Source organism: Pseudonaja textilis, chromosome 7 (genome assembly GCF_049901715.1).
Source record: "Pseudonaja textilis isolate UNSWEBS1 chromosome 7, rPseTex1.2, whole genome shotgun sequence".
Classification (NCBI taxonomy): Eukaryota; Metazoa; Chordata; class Lepidosauria; order Squamata; family Elapidae; genus Pseudonaja; species Pseudonaja textilis.
The window spans coordinates 55,921,068-55,941,498 of NC_141996.1; the positions used below are offsets into that span (position 1 = coordinate 55,921,068).

General features: G+C 40.7%; 1 protein-coding gene across 8 annotated transcripts in view; it reads right to left on the bottom strand.

Annotated features, from left to right (window-relative positions):
- Positions 1-20,431, bottom strand: part of KDM6A (lysine demethylase 6A) — a 223,006-nt gene that overhangs the window by 176,311 nt on the left and 26,264 nt on the right. The window lies entirely within an intron of this gene.

Sequence of the window (20,431 nt, forward strand, 5' to 3'; positions counted from 1 at the left end):
AAAACTGTAAGAAAAACAGCTTGGTAAAATATCGTAATTGGGTTCATTTGCCACTCAAATTTGTAAAAAAATAGATGAGAATGAAGAACAGAGGATTGAGAAAAAAAATACGTCAATATTTCAGTGCAGTAGTATTTCTATGCCTACATTCTGAAATTTTCTACCTCCATTTGCTAATTATAATACAATGTGTTACATTGTATGTACTGTATTAATTAGGGAACATTTTTGTTTGCAAGAAAAAATGCTTTAATAATATGGGCATAGAGGATCGGACAAAATTTACAATGGCATCCACTTGGCTATTTTGGTCTCTCTTTTCCCCAAATTTGTTAGAATGCACTTTTAGTCTTTATCCTACTCTTTATCTTTCCTTGTATCAAACTCTCCTTCCATAGAAAGTTTTGAATACATGTACATTAGAATTACAACATGAATTACAACATGAAATTCAGTCAACTGAACATTTAAAAATGTATCACAATTATCACTGACAAGCTCTGATGGCTGATACGGGTTGCTGCCAGCATCCTAGGTATCGACTTTATTATTATTACTACTACTACTATTATTATTAATCGCACAGCCAGAAAGATGTTTAGATTGGGTTTGGCATTTTTGTCTATCTATCGAGGACCTGGGATAGGCAAATCTGTATATTTGATGGTGTTACAGATATTGCCACAGGATGGAAGCTGTTCCAAGTAAACCTGCCTTCTACAATTGACTGATGGCAAATTTGTCAATGCCTATGGTGTTCAAGTGGTGCTCCAGTTGTTTTGGGACTGGACCCAAGGCGCCTATTACTATTGATACTACCTTTGCTTGCCTTTGCCATAATCATTTTATTTCTATTTGTAGGTCTTTATATATTTTTTTTGTATTTTTTGTATTTTTATTTTGTACTATTATCATCATCATCATCTCTTTTATTCATTAATCATGAAACTCAGTCAACTGAACATTTAAAGATCTATCACAAACACCAGTGACTGGTGCTAATGGTTGATACGGGTTGCTGCCAACGTCCTAGGTATCAACCAAGTATCTTCTTAAAATATACAATGTTCTGAGTAGTGCAGTTTTTTGCAGTTCCGCTGGTATTATTTCAGGAAGCTGCAATTTCTTGATGTATTTTGTAAAATTCTTGGACATCATCATCTTTATTATTGTTGCTATTGTTAATATTATATCTTCTTGCATGCATCATATATTTGATTAAAAGCATAACAGTGATTTTTCCATAAATATATGGAAATAGGGCGTAAATGTTGTAGATATCAGTCCTTTGCATTAAAAAAGTGGGACCTAGGCTTGAAGGAAATAAGTTGGCAATATCAGCAGTTACATCATGAGAAAAACAAAGAAGCAAATGACTGAAGAAGCATTACTGCACAGATTAAAATATGTGAACTCCTTGTACTGCCTTGTACTATCATCTATTTGCTTTATGAACACTAAATTGAATACTGTCTGCCTTATGACAAAACTTTCAATAGAAAAGATTAAGTTGCCTATCTTGAAAGTGAAATCAAATACCATGTGACAAAAATACTTCAATATTGAAATAAGTATTTGCATACAATCATCAGATTGAATAAATTCACCAGTCTACATCTGTAATTACACTAAACTATAATCAAACTTATGTCTCAATTTTCTGAATCATTTCGACATAACTGAAGTTTAGCAGTTTAAATGTTCAAATTTAATTTTAATAATTACCAATTACCTCACCCTTGAAAATAAACTGTTGAGTGTATATTGGTTTGGTAAGAAGAAGCAGAAATATAACTCTGATTTTTAAATTGAGCATTGATAAGGGAGAAATTCTTTTTTCTAAAACGTTTTTGCATATGTGCGCCTCAATAGGTAGTAGTACGTGACCAATTTTGTTCTGAAACAACACTAATATAAATTTGGTCAGTACATGGATGAAATACTATTTAAAAATCCCAGGTTGTAGACTAGCCTAGATTAGAAAGCTCAAAAAACATTTTGGAAGGTAATGGCAACCACTTCTGTTTGAACGCTAAGAAAGCTACATTGATGTGTGCAGGTTTTAAGCATGACTTGAAGACATCTTTATATATAATTGTTATGACTCCCCTTCAAAATTCAAACGAACAAAACAGAAAGCAGCCGTTTCACAATTAAATCAAACGGAAAGAAGTCTTACAAGATAACGGCTGGCAGAAACCACAGCATAAATCTTTACTCTGTCCGGCAAACCAGTCCTGGCAATAAATCTCCAGCCTCAGAGCTTCTTGCTGTAACGTCCTCACTCAAATAGTCATTTTGTTCCTGGCAAAATGTACCAGCCCAGCTGTGTCCTTTTATACTCATTGAGGCAATGTGCTAATTTGCCTTCTCAACCGTCTTCTATTTTTTACATTTAACCACAAATTTTCCAAGTTCTCATCTCCACTAGAAGACTCTCTCAAAACTTCCCTGTCAGCCATTCCCGGCTGTTGATCAGATAAGGAACCAGAGGAGGTCAAAGGTCCTGACAATTCTAATACATCAGGTCTGTCGTCCTTTGTCACATCCATCTCCTCATCCTGGTTATCAGTCCAATCAGTAAGCCAGGCCGGCTCATATTTTTCTGCCATGACCTCCTCACTTGAACTCATATCAGTCACAGGAGCTGAATCCAAGCCCGGAGCCACAACACTATCCCTCACCGCAGGGCCCTTCCCCCGGGTCTGACGATCCAGATGCGGTTTCGAAGGGAAACGTTCATGAAAGTCCCGAATGATGTCTGGAGCATGAACTGCAGACGCATCCGTCCATGAGCAAATTTCCGAGTCATCCACTCTCCTCCCGACTAAATACTGGAAACGACCCTTGAGCCAACGCGAATCAGTAACGCTGACCACCGTGTCATCAACCTCCGCCTCCTCACGGGGCGTTGATGGGGAAGTCGTACCAGCTGGAGCACGCAGAGGACAGTCCGGGGAGTCAGGAACCAAAAGAGAGCGATGGAATACAGGGTGAATACGCATGGAGCGCGGTAAGGTGAGCCGGTATGCCACAGGGTTGATAACCGCCTCAATCGGGAATGGACCGATGAAACGATGGTCCAATTTCCTAATTGGGCGATTGATCCGAAGGTGTTTCGTGGACAACCACACCTTGTCACCCACAGCTAACGGAGGCGGTGCTCGACGTGACCGGTCCGCAAACTGTTTATAGTCCTCTTTCTCTCGTTCAAGTTGTTGCCTTACTAAACGGTGGACCGCTTGTAGTTCCTCCAGAAAATCTTGTGTCTCAGGAACCGGTGAATCCATCCAAGTTAATGGGAAGAAGCGCGGATGATAACCTACATTCGTGAAAAATGGCGTTACCCGAATGGAGGTGTGCTGTGAGTTATTAAAAGCGAATTCTGCCAATGGGAGGTATTTCGCCCAATCGCTTTGTCGCTGATTAACAAAACACCTCAAATATTGGGTAAGAATGCCAATCACCTTCTCAGACCTGCCATCAGTTTCCGGATGGTGCGCTGACGCTAAGCACACCTGAACTTGTAGCGCTGCCATTAACTGTTTCCAAAACTGCGCAGTAAACTGAACCCCACGATCAGAAACCACTCTATCTGGCAGTCCATGCAGACGAAAGATATGCTGTAAAAATAGCTGAGCCATAGTGCGGGATGAAGGTAATCTCCGACAGGGAATGAAATGAACCATTTTAGTCAGCATATCAACTACCACGAGCACCGTCGTGAAGCCCGACGAGGATGGTAAATGCGTGAGAAAGTCCATGGAGATCGCTCCGATAGCGACATTAGAGGCATCTGTCTCGACCACAAATGGACGATTCGGATCAGGATGCCTCAATATCGGCTCGGCTACAAACGCTTTCTTTAAAAGGTCAAAAGCCTGTTGTTGCGGGGGGCCCCACACAAACGGGACCTTCTTACGGAGGAGCTGAGTTATGGGGTCCATTACTTTAGCAAAGTCCGGGATAAAAGTCCGATAGTAGTTGGCGAATCCCAAAAGACGCTGGACGTCCTTGACTCGACGAGGGGCTTCCCAACTACACAATGCCTCAACCTTTTTAGGGTCCATAGCAATGCCCTCGGGAGAAATGATGTGCCCTAAAAACTCTATCGACGACTGAAAAAGAAACACTTCTCCAGTTTCGCATAGAGCTTATGCTCCCGAAGACGCTGCAGCACTTGGCGGACCTGATGAAGGTGGTGATCCCTGGACCGGGAGTAGATCAAAATGTCGTCCAGATACACCACGACAAACCTATCCAGCATATCCCGAAAAATGTCGTTCATCAAATGCTGGAATACCGCGGGAGCGTTGGTCAGACCAAATGGCATGACGGTGTACTCGAAATGACCATAACGAGTGCCAAATGCCGTCTTCCACTCGTCCCCCTTGCACATCTGAACCAGGTTGTAGGCCCCACGCAGATCGAGTTTAGTGAAGATAGTAGCCTCCCGCAACCGCTCCATCAATTCTGGAATGAGTGGTAAGGGATAGCTATTCCTCACGGTGATAGAGTTTAGTCGTCTATAATCACAACAGAGACGCAGTTCTCCCGACTTCTTCTTAACAAAAAGAACGGGAGCCGAAAGAGGGGACGACGAGGGTCGAATAAATCCCCGAGCTAAGTTTTTATCCAAAAACTCTCGGAGTGCAACCAACTCGGGCTCCAACATGGAGTATAATCTCCCCTTTGGCAATGGAGCGTCCGGTATCAGGTCCACGGGACAATCATAAGCACGATGTGGGGGTAATCGGTCTGCCTCCTGTTCGCTGAAAACATCGGAGAAGTCCGACAGCTCCGAAGGAATTGAGACAGCAGGAGCGGCGATATCTTGGCCAGCGCAAACATGCCTCAGGTGGTCCACACATTGTAGGCTTGGAAAAGAAATGGCGTTCTGCGACCAAGCCACCAACGGATCGTGCAAACGCAACCAGGACATTCCGAGCACCAAAGGGAGATGGAGGTTCGAGGTGACAAAAACTTATCGCCTCCTCATGATCCCCAATAAGCATACGCACTGGCTGAGTAGCACAGCGAATGGGTCCCGACTTGAGTTCACGCCCATCTACGGTTTCCACCTTAATGGGTGGATTCACAGGAATCAAAGGAATTCCAAAATGTTTAACAAAAGCACAGTCCATAAAGCTGGTTGTAGTCCCTGAATCCACCAGCGGAACGGCAGGAATTCCTTCCTTCTGGGACTGTAAGAAGATAGAAGTGTCCAAAAGTAAGTGCCGAGGAGGACCAGGATTTACTTCGGCAATTTGGGATGGGGGTGGAGGATGTGCCCGACCTAGGGTTTCCCGAAGGTCGGGCCTACCCCGTTTCCCGACGGGCCAGGAGTGGTTTCAGGCACAGGTCTGCGAGTCCTTCTCCAAGTGCAGGAATTTGCAAAATGTCCTGGACCCCCGCAATAAAGGCATAAGCCTTCCTGGAACCTTCTCGAACGTTCTCGCACCGTTAAGCGAGGGCGGAGTGCGCCTAACTCCATCGGCTCCTCAACATTAACCGTGGGTTGGAAAACTCTCGGTGGCGTGGGTTGTGCACGAGAAAACGAAGATGGTTCCATAACGAGCCGTTTGCGCCCACGTTGCTGTAAACTAGCTTCAATTCGTAAGCACTGAACTATCAATGCATCCAAAGTTAAAGCCCGCTCTGCATGGACCAACTCATCTTTGATGGCATCAGACAAGCCTTCCTGGAATGCAGCCATATGAGCCGGTTCGTTCCAGTTAGAGTCCATACACAGCAAACGAAATTCTGCCACGTATTCCTGCAGGGAACGTTTCCCCTGATTAATGTCCCGTAACCGTCTGTCCACAGTTTGTATCTTAATTGGGTTCTCAAACATCACTCTCATTTGTTGGAGAAAACCCTGGAAATTGTTCAACAACGGGCTATCTTGAACTAACAAGGGAGTACCCCAATTAGCAGCCTGCCCGGTTAATAAACTGATCATAAATCCTACTTTAGACCGGTCGGTTGGGAAGTCTTCAGGCCTCAGAGAGATAAACAATTGGCATTGACCCATAAATGCCGGGAACCTGTCCATTTGCCCAGAAAATTTCTCCGGCATGGATACTGGGCTTTTCCTCACAGGAGGGGCAGGGGGAACAGCAGCAGGGCTTGATAAGCTGGAAACATAATTCAGCAATTGTGTTACCTGATTCTGAAGCGTCACATTGCTTTGCAGTAGCTGATTAATTTGTTGTTGTTGCTGCTCTACCAAACGCTGCAGTTGATTTGAATCCATCTTGCTTTAAAGATGGTTTGTTTGGGCCAGGAACAATAATGTTATGACTCCCCTTCAAAATTCAAACGAACAAAACAGAAAGCAGCCATTTCACAATTAAATCAAATGGAAAGAAGTCTTACAAGATAACGGCTGGCAGAAACCACAGCATAAATCTTTACTCTGTCCGGCAAACCAGTCCTGGCAATAAATCTCCAGCCTCAGAGCTTCTTGCTGTAACGTCCTCACTCAAATAGTCATTTTGTTCCTGGCAAAATGTACCAGCCCAGCTGTGTCCTTTTATACTCATTGAGGCAACGTGCTAATTTGCCTTCTCAACCGTCTTCTATTTTTTACATTTAACCACAAATTTTCCAAGTTCTCATCTCCACTAGAAGACTCTCTCAAAACTTCCCTGTCAGCCATTCCCGGCTGTTGATCAGATAAGGAACCAGAGGAGGTCAAAGGTCCTGACAATTCTAATACATCAGGTCTGTCGTCCTTTGTCACGTCCATCTCCTCATCCTGGTTATCAGTCCAATCAGTAAGCCAGGCCGGCTCATATTTTTCTGCCATGACCTCCTCACTTGAACTCATATCAGTCACAGGAACTGAATCCAAGCCCGGAGCCACAACATATAATAACTAAAACTCTATCCAGGTGTTAAAAGAGGGGTCTGTTCCCCTATTAACACCTAATGTTAAAAGGGTACCTCTGTCAGATATTGTTTTGTTTTTTTGCTGTTGTGAATACAGTTTCTTAAATCTGGTGAGAAAATCCATATGGCCTAGAAGACACATGCAGCCTACAAAGTAATTCTTGAGCAGTCTTTGAAACCTGTTTTTTATCCTGCAGCTAAAATACAGCAGAACAGATAAAATGATTGGGGTTTTAATGAAGTGTAACATGGGAATTATTTTAATTTAAAAATGTTTCTATCAATCTATTTATTAAATTAGGAAACCTCCCAACTTCTACCCAAAATCCTGGGTGACATACAGCATTAAAAATAGTCAGAATAATAAAAACAAGCAAAGATCAGTGTACGTCCAGTAAAAAAAAAATCATGTTGACAAACAGAACCCTAAAAGGGGACTCAATGCCTATGCAAACCCCCAGGGAAATTTCAAGGATTTTCAGGGTGGGAATCTTATGACTTGGAGGATGGGGGCAAGTTTCTATTGTAGGAAAACGGTCCCAACGCATGGCATTATTCAATTAGTAGGACCCCAAAGGCATCCATTCTATATAATTGTACAGGACAGGCAGAAACTGATGTAGACAGTCACTCAGATAAGTAGTTCTATGCCATGAACAGCTTTATAAATGGCAACTAGCATTCTAATATGCACCCAGAAGCCAAATGGTAAGCAAAAGTTATTTGGGCACATTGAGGCATTACTGCCTGTGCTATTGAAGTCTGAATCAGTTTTAACTTCTGGTATTCAAGAGCAATCTCACTCAGAGCACACTGACACACTATAATGTGAGATGACTGCACATTAAAAACAGGGTGGATAAAAATTGATACTTTTTTTTAAAAAAAATTAAAAAATCAGATTTTTGAAAATTTAAATCAGATTTCTTTGATTTTTATCAAATTTATTCTAATAAAATGCTTTTGGAATAAAAATCTATCTAAAGATAGTATTCTATTTAAGATACATTAATAATTCAGCGCTTAGTTGTGTGGCATGAGGCTGTATATTGTGTAATATTTACATTTTTAGTAAACTCAATGAATCAAAGCTCTGCAAGCTGAGATAACATGCACTGCATTGATGCATTCACACAATTTCACAGCAGAGATGACAGTTGCTCTTTAAAAATTATGATTTAAACTGAGTTGATTTAAATCAATCTGATTTAAATCAAATCCACCCTGATTGAAGGTGTCCCAGATGGATCAATGCACAGCTCTCTTGGCTACAGCTGCTATTTGTTCTTCAAGTAGTCCTTCAGCCAGGACTGAAATTTCAGGGCTGCTGAATACTCACAGCTCTCTGGCCCTACTAGGGTTGACCCTGAGTATGTTCTTCCCTCTCCAGAACCACCCAGCCTCTAAACACTGATAGAAGATATACAATTGCGCAAAGTGATAACACCAGATCCAAAACGGATGAATGACTTTCCCAATGGTTTTTATATAGATGTTAAAAACGTAAAGGGTGAGAGTGTCAAGCCCTGAGGCATTCCAGGTACGGGACTCTGGGCTTGACTTTTTACTCTTGTCAGTATTAACTGGAATCACCACCCCCACCCCCAAAAAGAACCACCGCAACACTATGGCTTGACCACCACTGTAACACCACTTCTCTATAAAAAAGATTGGCTCTACCACATGAATTCAATATTACCCCTCAAGTGGAGAAAATGATTGAGAATGTGGTGGGGTTTATTACAGAATGCTATAAAGAAAGTAATATGTGAACCCTTTCAGTCAGGATTCATGCCTGAGCATGGAATCAGAATAACACTGGCCACAGTTGTCGATTGCTGATAATATGCTAACCAAGTCAGGTACTCTGTAGGATGGAAATAGGGCCAACCAAGCCCCTCACCACCTCTGCAAGAAAATGCCATTAGGAACCAGAAAGTAGTTAAGTCACAATAAAAGCAAGTTCTCACATTACTCCAAACAATACTGAGGGGCCTGGCAGAGTCCACATTGGGCCACTGGAGGGAGAGGCCTCTGCGAAATGTAGCCCATCCTGTAAATTTATTTTTTGTTAAGTTGTCCATTTCATACAGTTGTCAAACTGCTTCTGCAAATTTTAACCCCCCCAAAAAAGAACTCTAATATTACTCTTTGCCACCTCTGTCTTAAATAATATTAAAATAATATTAAAAAATCATACCAATATTAACATTGAAACAAGTGTTCAATTAATGTTTAAACAAGTGCCATGAAAAGCCAAAACCTAGTAGATATGTTAGGGCAAACCTACCAGGCAAATTATATTAATTAATTTTCATCATATGCAAATCAACACTACATTTGTTAAGTTTGGTATATATAAGGGTCTGACCAAAAAATCTCAGCTATCAAATTTCTCTAACGAAAACTGTATTCAATCATCATTTGATCAATAAGATACAAATTATAAGAAGCCCAGTGAACATTTGGAGCCATGCATGGTGCTCCAAATTTACAAGTGAATGAAATTTTACATTCTTTGCTATTAAGGAAAAAAGAGATACAGGATTTTTTCAAGAAGAAAGCTGCCATCAATGTCATTTGCTTTTTAATGTTATAGTTTGAGAACACATTTGTAAATTGTGAATTGGAACAATGTACATTTTTCATAAGATGAACAGGAATTCGAAGGGGAAAAACTTCAATGAACAATATCATAAAAACAACCCCAATGAATTACCTGCTGGCTGAAATTTCCCAACTTTATATCAGAACATATTTTAAAAAAACAAAAAATAGATTCATTCTCTCTAATGTAAATATATGTAGCCAACTTTCTATTCCATTCTTTGAACCAGAAAAGTACATTTATTTTTGCAATTATACAAAAATATCAAAGCATCTCCATAATTTCAACTTATACTTAACGTAATAATTGCTAAATGAGAACCATAAATTGATAGTACATTATGTACAGTTGCAAAGATGCATCCGAGGTACAGCAAGGCTCAAGGAGAGTACATGGGAGGCAATTGGGGAAGATGCACAAGGGTGGTGCCATGAGAGTGAGGGAGGGTGTGCAAGGAGGCATGGTAAGGGTTGAATCAATTTAAAAATTCCAATTTAAAATTCAGAAACTTTCTCAATGAACACAGAGTATTTCATATTCAAGATAGTGTCTTTCATTCATTTGGAAAACAAATAATTTTGAATATTTTTTTACATACCCCTAAAATGATTGTGAGGAAAAAAGAGCTAATGGTCTTCAATCAAAGGCCTTTTAAAAACAAAGCTTGTAAACCCGATTAAATTAAAAACATTTGGGGTATTTCTACTCCTCACAACGATGAAGTGCTACACATTATGTAAGAGTTCCAAGTAACACCTCCAAACAAATTAAAACTCTGAGGCGAATTTCTTCCTGAAAGTTTATTGGAAACATCATATTGGCACATCTGGGGAAAATCCGAATCTAGAAGCCTGCATTTTCCCCACCCAAGGTAAAACCCAAAGTTCCTTCCCCTACATCCGTTGTTGCATGACATGGTCCAATCATCTCCACTTCTCAACTTCAACCAACCTTGATTACACCTTCCCAGGTGCCAGCTGGACGTCTTTGGCTCCCAATGGAAAGAATGTTGTTATAATATTGAAACCCCACTATCTACACTTCCCCTGTTTCGTTCCCACAGCTAGCTGGACCATCGGTGTGACAGTCCTGTAGATTCTCTCATAGGAAGACTATAGGGCTGATAGGCTGCCCCCCCTCAGCCGATGAGGACCTCCTGGAACGAGATAAAGGATAGGGGTTAGTTGTATATTCCCTAACCCCACCTTCTTCCTCCCAGCGGTCCCTTTGGCTTATTAGGGAATTTATCATGAAATTGCTTTAGTAATCTATCTGCTTTCACATCCCAGCTTTTTAGCCAGGTAGCTTCATATAAAGGGTAGCCCCTCCACTGGACCAAATATTGCAAGCAACCTCTGTGCATCTTAAGAGTCCAGAATTTTCTTAATCTCATAGTAGGTCTCTTCCTGTATTACAATCGGCTTAGGTGCCACTTTACCCTTTGGTCTTTATTGGGAATCTACAACTGGAACACCAGATGTATTTTTCCTAACAGTTGGGGAAGTTCTAGTTGGACTGAGTTAATCACTTTTACCATAGGGAAAGGTCCTAAAAACTTAGGTCCCAGATTTTTACTAGCTAATTTTAGTTTAAGGTGTTTTGTAGACAGATACATACAATCTTCCATTTGAAAGATGGGTTGGAGAGCTTGGCGCTTGTCTGCTTGCTTCTTGTATGCTTTTGTCATTTTAACCAGGGCCTATTTTGTGTTTTCTCAACCCAATTTTAGCAAGTCCATCCATTTTGCCAGGGTCATGGACAAAGGTGGTTCTCTGGGCAGTTTGGGCAGGGGGACGAACTCCATGCCACTAGTCACTTGGAAAGGAGTCAGTACAGTGCTACTGTGCATTGCATTGTTGTAGGCCACTTCTGCAAATGGTAGGAAGTCCACCCAATTGTCTTGTTGGTAGCCCACATAGTATCTCAGGTACTGCTCTACCATGGCATTTGCATGTTCCACAGCTCCATTCGTGCTCAGATGAAAAGCTAAGCTAAGTCCCTGGGTCGACCCTATGGTCTTCAAGAACTCCCTCCAGAATTTCACTGTGAATTGTAATCCTCTATCTGAGATGACTCAGCGGGGAACTCCATGCAGTTGATATATTTAATGAATATCTCAGCCAATTTCCTAGCTGAAGATAATCCAGAGGAGGCAATAAAGTGGGCCTGTTTTGAGAACAAATTGACCATGGTCCAAATTACTGTGTTCCCTCCACTCTCCAGGAGTTGGGTGATAGGTCCTAAGGGCTTCCAGATTCTTATGGTTAGGCCAGACTTCAGTTTCTTCCCCCCCTTTCAGAAGGTGTTGCCAGTTTAGTAGTGCCCATCTTACCACAAAAGCCTCTTTTCCCCACACTGCCCACTGTCACTCTGTGTCAGTGAGTTCACAGGATGTATAGGCACAGGGCTATAGGTTCCCTTGACAATTTCTTTGGAGTAAGACGGCTCCCACCACCACATTGCTGGTATCAGCTTGGATGACAAAGGATTGTTCAGGGTCAGAATGTTTCAGTACCGGTTCTCTTGCAAATAGCTGCTTTAGTGTTTCAAATGCTCCCTGCAAGTGAGGTCCCATGAGAGGGGGTGTTTGCCCAGGGCGTGTTTTCGCCCTGGGCTCTGTTTTTAGGAGGTCTCTCATAGGTTTGGCAATTTTCGGAAAGGAGGAAAGTTTGCGAATCCCAGGAATCTTTGTAGCTGTCTGCGGGTGCTAGGGGACTGCCATTCCGACAGCCTGAACTTTGGCTGGGTCCATCCCTGTCTCCTCATCTGACACTCGGTAGCCTAGGTAATCTAGCTGAGAGTGATGAAATTCACATTTCGACAGCTTGACATATAGGTTTGCCGCCAAAAGCTTTTCAAGTACCTGACGGACTAGGGGTATGTGATCCTCCATGGTCTCGGTAAAAATGAGAATGTCATTCAGGTAGACAAGGACCCCCTTGCTGCAAAATGCAGCATTTTGTTTTATCAGTTTCATAGCATACAACTGGGGTGGCTTAGCATACAGTTTGGGAAGTTTGGCCCCAGGGATGATTTCGATGGCACAATCCATTGCATGGTGGGGGGGGAGGGCATTGCATTCGGTCTCACTGAACACTTCAGCGAGGTCCTGGTATTCCCTAGGACTCTTTCCAGCTTCTGGGATCTGTTCAGAGGTGGCCAGCAGTTGTTCTGGTGGAGCCCTGGGGGGAGTTTCCTGTGTGGTTGATGCCTCTGTTTGCTGGTGCGGAGAGGGGTGGGGACCTCTTGCTATTCTCAGCCTCTGGCTGCCTCCTCTTCATGGTCAGGCCCCACTTGTCTAGCTAAGAGAACTCTAGTATGACCGCCTCTGTCATTTTGGGAGCTATTACGAATCTAACTAATTTCCAGCGGGCTGCTAGCTGCAGCCTCACTGGTTCGGTTAAGTGGGTGGTGTGCCTCCCCTCAATAGGGACTCATCAACTTGTTTAAACTTAATTGGGTGGGTCAATTTCTTTGCTCTGATGCCTAGTTTCAGAACTGTAGGCAAGTTAATCAAACATCTGGTGCAGTCTGAGTCTATCAGAGCTTCAAATGTACTGAGTCCCTACTTTGGGGGCAGTGAGGCATATTGGGAAGGTGAAAAGGTGGATAGGTTCACTCACCATCAGATCCTTTTCCCCCTCATCCTGTCGTAGGGTTCTGAGGATTGGTCATCGGTGGGTCATTGTGGGTCCCCCCCCTTCAGCATGGTAGGGGGGGACATTCACAATCTAGAGGGCTTTTCGGGACTTGTTGGCAGCACGCCTGGGGCCCCATTCCAGTTGTGCCCTGGCTGGTAGTTTTGGCTTGGACTTCAGGGTTGGGCTTGCGCAGGCTGAAGCAAAATGGCCTACCCCTCTGCATCTATACCATTTCAGCTGGCCTCCGGAGAGGGTTGGTGTTGTGGCTGGCTGGGCTGCCACAGTTTCCCGTCAGCCAGATGGTCTCCGATCTGGTTGTCCTCTCTCTCTAGGATCTGGCTGCCTCCGCATGTCATTTGCTGGCAAGCTGCTGTCAAACTTAATCGCCACTTGAAACCAGTCAGAGAGTTGGTTAGGAATGTCCCAATAGATGGTGGTTTGGCTAATCTGCTTATCCAGGCTTTCTCTGAAAAAGTGGGCTAGTAGCTCCTCTGGGCAGGGCAGTAGCTTCCCTATGACCCTTCTGAACTCACAAATGTGTTCTTTAATGGGTTGCTGCCTTTGCTTTAAACTCTGGATCTCATCCCCTGCATACTGGTCATCCTCTGCTTCTTTGAACCTGGTTTCCAGTTCTTGCAGGAATTTGTCGATGTCCTGCAGTTGGGTAGAGGTGCCCATAGCAGTCTAAATGGAATCCAGCAAAGTAATAGAGCCAGTTGATCTGGGTCTCCATCAAATGTTCTCCTGAATCGGGGCATCTCGTTTAATCAGTGGGAGTACCAGAGGAAGAGAAGGAGGCCACTACTGGGGTATCCACCGAAGGGACCACAACGGTAGAAGCTAAGGCTGGTCCTACATTGTAGAAATGCTGATCATGTGATGAAGGCCTGGGTCCAGCAGCAGGGGTAGCATATTGTTCTTTAACAAGATCCAAAATTAACAGAGGAGAAGGGAGACCTATGTGGACCACAAGTTTAGAGAAAAGAGTATCCCCTTACGTTGGAAGATCCCTCTGGGATTCAGGTGCCACCTCCTCCATGGTCAATTGGGCAGTGACCAAAGCCTTCTGTAATAGGGGTTTAAAAAAGGCTGGCTTAAAGACCGCCAGTGATGGGGGCTAGTCCTTGAGAAAACTTTCTGCCTCAGACATACATTGGTCTCTGATCTCACCCTCCTCCTCCTCTGACCCAGAGGAGTGGCTATGCTCTGAGGGGAGTGAGTAATCCTTTTCCCTATAATCCCACCAAATCAGATTGAGTAGAATTATCTACTATTAATATCTTTAACTATAATTACTATTCTTATATCTTTATATAGTTTACAAAATTTTATTTTACTTTCTTAAGAGTTGTTTCAATTAACATTTTTGTCTCACTTCTTGGTTCTGTTTGTTAGCCATTTATACCAATTGTTCCAAATTGTAAAGAATTCAGAGTCGTCTTTTTCTTTCAATTTCATTGTTAGCATATTCATCTCAGCACTTTCTGTTACTTTGTGTATTATTAGTTCTTCATTGGGGGTATTTGGTGTTTTCCATACCTGCGCAAAGGCTATTCTGGCAGCTGTTATAATATGTAACACTAGGTATTTTACTTCTTTCGGTAGTCTTTCTTTAATGATTCCTAATCGGAAGGAGCTCAATCTGATAGCCAGTGATCTTTTTTAACCAATTTTTAATTTGAATCCAGTATGTCCTGGCCTCGGGGCACATCCACCACATGTGATTAAAATGTACCATCTACTTTTTTGCACTTCCAACATTTAGGACTCATATTAGAGTAGATTTTTGCCAATCTTGTTGAGGCTAAATACCATCTATAAAACATTTTATATATGTTTTCTTTGTATGTTGCAGATACCGTTAATTTATAATTTATATTCCATATTTTTTCCCATTCCTCTAATTCTATAGTGTATCCAAAATTCTGTGCCCATGCAATCGTTGTACTTTTGACTATTTCCTCTTCCATTTTAAAATCTAATAAATATTTATATATTTTAGTTATAAGTTTTTGTTCCGGTCCCATTAATATTTTATCTAGTTGGTTCTGCCCTTTGTCAAATCCAAAATCTTTTGAGTCTTTTTTATATTTATTTTGAATTTGCAAATATGGCCATCAATCGATTATAATTCTATTTTCCTTCAGTTTTTGGTTTGATTTTAATTTCCCTTGACTATCTAGGGAAGGTCTAATCTATTTGGATGTATTATGGCTTCCATAGTTGACAGCCATCGTGGGATTTCTGTATAGTGTTTACCTTTGATTTTTTTTTCCAAATTGTAATCAATGAGCCTCTTATTAGGTGTTGACTGAAATAGGTATATTACTTTTATTTTCCCACAAAAATTCATGCCAACCTATCAAGAGGTCATGTCCTTCTAATGTTAAGATTCTCTTGTCTCTTAACCCAATCCTTTTTTAGATGCACAAAATGCTCTTCTCTTAATCCAATCCTTTATCCAACTCAACACCGCTGCCTGGTAATAAAGCTCCCATTCTGGTAGTCCAAGACCGCCTTTGCTCCTATTATCTTGCAATAGTTTCATTTTAATATGTGGCCGCTTGCCCAACCAGACAAACTTGGATGTCATTTTATTTAGTTCTATTAAAAAAGATTTCCCTAATTTAATTGGAATCATTTGGAATAGTTTTGGTAAGGTATTCATTTTCAACGTTGCTATTCTTCCTAATATAGACAGTTTCAATTTGGCCCATAATTCCAATTCCTTTTTGATTTGCTTAATCAGTTTAACATAATTGCCCTCTTTTAATGAGCATCTGGGTGATATCCAAATTCCCAGGTATTTCATCTTTTTTACTATTTTCAGTCCCATTGTGTTTTCTAATTCTACTTTCTGGTTTTGTTGTACAGTTTTTGACTATCATCTTAGTTTTATTTTTATTTATTTTAAATCCTGCTGCTTCCCCAATTTTTTCTATTTGTTGCAGCAATATTGGTCCCGAATTCATTGGATCTTCCACTATAAATACCAAATCATCAGCAAATGCCTGAACTTTATATTCCTCATTTCTAATCTTAATTCCATAAATCTCTGGGTTTTGTCTGGTTGCAGCTAGCAACACTTCTAAAGACAAGATAAATAATAGAGGCAATAATGGACACCCTTGTCTCACTCCTTTTGCAATTTCAAAATCTTCAGTACGATCTCCATTTAATAATACACTTGCTTTTTTATTTGAGTATATTTCTTGTAGTTTTTTTTCTATATTAGTGCCAAAGTTCAGCTTTTTAATTTGATATAGCATGAATTTCCAATTAAGATTGTCGAATGCTTTTTGTGCATCTAAAAAAATTAAAGCTACCTGTTTTTCTGGGTGAGCTTCATAGTATTCAGTTGAATTTAGTACTGTCGTAATATTGTTTTTAATTTGTCTATTTGGCAGGAAACCATTCTGGTCTGTGTGCATAAGTTCACTCAAAATTGGTTTCATTCTTTCTGCTAATATTGTCATAAATATCTTATAATCCGTATTTAGCAATGAGATTGGCCTATTGTTCGCAATTAGTTGTTGATCGGTGCCATCTTTTGCAATTAAGGAGATGTATGCCTTGGACCAGGACCTCGGAAGTCTAGCTTGCGTTAATGCCTCATTATATAGTTCCAGTAATATTGGTTCAAATATTTCAGATAAATTTTTATATAGTTCGCCTGGTAGACCATCCGGGCCTGGTGTTTTATTATTTTTTTGTTTTTGTATCACCTTTTGTAACTCTGTTAATGTTATTTCTTTATTAAGTACTTCTCTGTTTTCTTCTGAGATTGGGCTCAGACCATTTCCGTCCAAGTAGTATCTAATGTTTTCTTCCCTAACATCTTCTTGATTATAAAGCTCACCAAAATACCTTTGCGCAATTCTCTTTTTCTCCTCCATCTGATAATACACTATCCCTTCCTCATCCTTGAGTTGCTGAATTAGTCTTTTCTCTTTCTCTATTTCTAATTTATGGGACAGCCATCTTCCTGATTTATTTGCTGATTCAAAGAAATTATGTTTAAGAGTTTTTAAGTTACGTGCATTTTCCTCAATATCTATCAAACTTAGTTCATGTCTAATCATCCCTATTTCTTTCTTAACCTCCATATTCTTTGGGTCTTTTTGGAGCTCATATTCAATTTTTTTAACCCTTTCTTGTAATTCGTTCTGTTTCTTTCATTTTTTTTTTCTTAGCTGTATGGGCTATTGATATGCCACTCACAAAGGCCTTTGTAGTGTCCCGTAAATTTTGTAAACTAGTATGTTGTTTTAGATTAACCTTAAAGAATGTTTCTAACTCATTTTTAATTCTTAAGATATATTCTTTTTCCTTTGTTATTTGTGAATTTAATATCCATCTCCTTTTCCTTTTACTATGTTCTTTCCATGTAATTTTAACCAGGCTATGGTAAGCCCATTTATTAGGCATTATCTCTACTTCACTAATGTCTTTCTCGATTGCCCCATTAACCCATACCATATCGATTCTGGACCATGATTTTTGTGGACTAGAATAAAACGTATATTTCTTCTCATTTGGATTCCTCTTCCTCCGTATATCTTCCAAATTGGTCTCATGTGTTAAATCAAAAAAAAATAATTGGTAAAATTCTCTTTTTTTTCTTCCTAATCCCTTCCATACTAATATAGTCTTTTTTAACATCAACAATGGCATTAAAGTCCCCCATCAAGCAAATATTTTCTTCACCTACACTAATTATTTTATCATACAGTCCCTTATCAAACTTCTTCTGGTTATCATTAGGGGCATATATCCCCACTAATAGTAATTGTTTTTGATGTAAATTAATTTGTATCATGAAAATTCTGCCTTGTTCATCTGCTTGGGTTTTTTTTTTTTTTTTGCATTTATCCCTTTTTTAACGTAAACTTCTACACCCCCCCCCCTTTTCTTTTGATCCGCCAATGCTGTAAATAATACACCCAACTTGGGATATTCTAGATATTTTTTATGCTGTTTTTGGATATGTACCTCCTGTAGGCATATAATATCAATGTTTTGTTTAGTTAATTTGGTTAATATTTGTTTCCTCTTGATCTGGGAGTTTAATCCATTGATGTTTATTGAGAGTAATTTAATCTCTTCTTCCACTGTTAATTCTGAGTCTACCTAAATCTTCTGTTTGTTCTTGCTTCTCTTTGGGCTCTTGTTCTTAGTCCTTCTCTCCATGGGTATTCTCTCTTTTCTTTGCCTCTCTCTTCTTGGTCCGTTTCCTATATTCCATGTTGCTGATATTCTTGTTGGTCTTCCTGACTCTTGCTTTCTGACTCTTCTTTACTGCTCCCCTCTTGCTCTGTTTCCATCATCTGATCGTAAAGTTCTTGCACCTTTTCAATACTATCAATTTTTACTCTTCTTTCTTGCCACGTCACCAGCATTCCTTCAGGGACCAGCCATCGGAACCAGATGTTTCGTTTATTCAAGAGTATTGCCAGAGATATATCGTCCTTCCTCAACTCTCTTACCCGCCTCAGAATTTGTTTCAAGGTTGTGATCTCTTTTTCTTTATACACCATTGGCTTGTCCTTTGTGATTCTATATACAATATCTCTTACATTTTTTCTGGTGAACCTGATGTGGACCTCTCCAGGCAGCTTGTTTCGTCTGGCATAGTTTGTATGGATTCGGTAGACCTCATCTAATTCTTTCACTATTTCCTGCTGGTCCCTTTGCAATGCCTCTGCTACTAAATGGGACATTTTGTCTCCCAGGTCTTCATTTTTGGATTCCAATACATTTTGGAACCTCAAATAGAATGCTGCATGTTCCATTTCGAGATGGATGATCGAATCTTCTAAGTCTCTGTTCATCTCTATTACTTTCCTATCCATCCTTTCCAATCTCTTATCTGTTTGTTCAGCTTTAGTTTCTATATTCTTTATTCTTCGTTCATTCTTCTCCAGTGTCTGTTGGATCACTCCCATCTTCTCTAAATTTTGAATCTTACCCTTCATTTCTCCCATTTCCGTCTTCATATCTGTATGGTTATTAACCATTGTCTCCTACATTTTAAGCATCGTTTCCTGAATAGCTGTTAATGTTGCTTGCATTGTCTGCATGTTGGCCGCGCTGCTCATCTTTTCCGTATTCAACATTCCTTCTATTGTTTTTTGGCCCGCTGGAGATGCAATAGACATTGATGAACCAGACATCGTTTTTTTCCCTTTCAGGTTCGCTGTTGTAGTACTGGTCATATTCCTAACTTTATTGTAGATATCTTCCACTTAACCATTCACTATTTAATTTTTCTTTTGTTACTAGTTCTATTCAGTAGTTTCCCTTAGAATATAAATATCTTTTCCAACTTATGATATTGTAAATTATTCTGATTTGATCCAATCTTTTATAGAATCTGAAACTAGCTGAATCACCCAAATTAAAGAAGATAAAGAAGGGAGAGAGCTAAAGGGATGACAGGAAGGATAATATCAAAATGAGAGAGAAAAGAAACAGTGTAATATAATATCCTAAAATATACTTGGTGTAAATTGTTCTTATACAACGATTTTATATTACTATATTATGGTATATCAACTGTATTCTTTATCTTTAACTGTAAAGTTCGGTTTCCTTTAAACAATTCTATATTCTACTTCTTATATAGATGAACTTACTTATTTCATTAGTTGTTAATAATCAATCAATCAATAATCATCAAAATACGTGCCCCTCACCGGGGCCTCCAAATGCACAGATTGGGGATGAGAGAGCAGAGCTTGCTCTTCTCTCCCCACCTCGCCGCAGCGCTGCAACCGGAAGTCAGCTTGGGAAACTTTCTTTGGAGCGAAGGCTTTGGCCCTGATTTTTGCCGCTGCTTCCCTTTGGCTGACTGGACACCCTTTTTTTCTTCTGGGCCAGGAGGGATGTGCCTCTGATCTAGAGGCTTCTATCTGCTTGGAGGCCTCCATGATCCAATAAGGGGTACACAAGAGGTGCTGGGAGCAACCCTCAATATGTGTCTCCTGATCTCACTGGGATAGCTCTCTCAGACAAAAAAGCAGCAAATTGTGACAAGATAAGCTAAAACGATTCTAGCCACTTAAAATGACCACCAGCCTCGTGCTTTGTGCTAAGGTGAAAAAATGGCGGCCTGCACAAGGAGAGGCTTTCCGATGGTGTTGGAGGGCCTTTTTCGCTCTATAGGCTCTAAGAGCCCTGAGCAAAGAGCGACCCAGGAGAGCCACTTTTAGCCTCAGAGCAGCTGGGAGGTTTCATAGGGCTGTTGCTGCGGCTCGTGGCAGTGAGAGAGGCATTGGGGAGGACTGCG